Raw genomic sequence first — 1,853 nt, 5'->3', positions numbered from 1 at the left:
TCCACCACCTATTTTGCAATGGTCTGAGGATCTCACTGCCCTTGCCACATTTTAACACATTTCTTATGTATGAGATCTGTTTCATTATGTTTTTTATATTTCATTGTTATTTATCTTTTTTAATGTACACTGCTTGGATATTTTGATGTTTAGCAGTCTACATGTTCTGCAAAATAAATAGACATAAATAAACACTGTCTCAGCTGGCAATCTTGCATGTGTGTTCTGAATGAAATGAAATTTCTGGGCCCTCTTCAGAAGCAGACCCCTCCATATTCAATGTATTGCAGTAATCCAAACAGGAGGCTATCATGGCATGGATAACAGAAGTCAAGCTAGGGTTAAAAGGTGGTTCTTACCACAATGACAACCTTCTTCTTCACTGACAAAGATGGTCAAAGCGTACATCAAAACAACATAACTGATATTTTAAGCCAGAGATGGGGAGCCTGTGACCCTCCCAGCTGTTGCTGCACTACAGCTCCCATCATCCACTGGCTATGCTGGCAGAGGCAAATAGCAGCTGGAGCCCAACATCTGGAGTAACCCATCTTTTTTGGCCCTTTCTGTGTCCTGATATGTCCACCCCTAATGTTGTGGCAATTAAACATGAAAGCAACAGCATGGGAGAGGTGTTTCCAGCTATCTCACTCCTTGCCTTTATGAGGCCTTGCAAGTTGCTGCAGGAGAGGGCCTGTTTTTAGGACCAATGGGAAACCGTCCAGCTCCCTTGTTATTTTTGCTATTTACAGGTGGAGTAACATTAATGTAATCTTGTTATGTTTATAGAACGTAAATCGCGTGTGTGTTTTGGTATGTTGTTACATTTGCTTTTGTTTCATTATGAAGTTGCTTTTGCACTGTTTGATTTTGAAACACCTTTCTGCTTTCTCTGTCATTAGCAGCTTTAAGCATGATTTTTTCAGTCTGTGTGGAAAAACAGCAAATAAAATCATGAACGAATGAGTGAAAAAGTCAAGGGAAAGTGCTTTCTTAGCACCTGTCATTTGAATGTAAAAGCTATTCTCCTTTTATTTGCTAACAGAATCTCTGATTTGCTAGTAAGAATGCTGAGGTCCCACTTGCTGCTCACGTTAACCACACTCCCACTTGCGTGCACAAAACGCTGTGAGAAGGCACACACTTGCTTTGCTGTCCCAAGACCTTGCAGGGAGCCTTGTCCGCCTCCTTCCAGCCAAACCAGTACCAAACGTATTGCTCTGCTTTCCTTTGGAGTGAGACTGAGGGTCTTGTGGTCTGGGCGGCCCAGGACCTCGCAGATACACTGCCAAGGCTTGCGTCCCAAGGTGGTCAGTTTGCTGCCGTTAACACAGAGGTTTGGCTTCACCCCCAGCGGCACACTCCATTGTCTCACAAGACAGACAGATGTCAACGAGAATTCTGTGACCATTGACATTGGGTGAACTCCCCAGGGCTCTCCTTGGATGGAACCAGAAATGAATTAGTCTGTTTCCAGGAAACAGGCTGAAATGGCAGAAGTTCTTGGGGTGGGTTTGCCTTCACCCTCAGAGGGGCACTGTCTCTTGAGACAGACAAATGCCAACAACGACAACATTATGAATTGCAATGCATTTTATTTATTGACTCGTCGCTTTTGTGTTGCTTTAGGGTACAGTACTCTCGTAAGCTGCTTCGCGGCAACTTAGTAGCAGAAAAGCGTAAGAGCTCAGGCAGCGACGCTCGCTTCTTGAGTATAGTTAACGAGGCTTTAGTAACCAACCCCCCCCCGCACCCTTCCTCCGCCAAGCCGCGTCCTCGGTTTCCGGCCCCCTGCCGTAAAGCACGTCGCCGGGCGCCGTAAACAAACCGTGGCGGCGGCCGCGAAGCCGCAT

This window comes from Lacerta agilis, chromosome 13, assembly GCF_009819535.1.
Source record: "Lacerta agilis isolate rLacAgi1 chromosome 13, rLacAgi1.pri, whole genome shotgun sequence".
Taxonomy (NCBI): domain Eukaryota; kingdom Metazoa; phylum Chordata; class Lepidosauria; order Squamata; family Lacertidae; genus Lacerta; species Lacerta agilis.
This window is presented reverse-complemented; position numbering follows the sequence as displayed.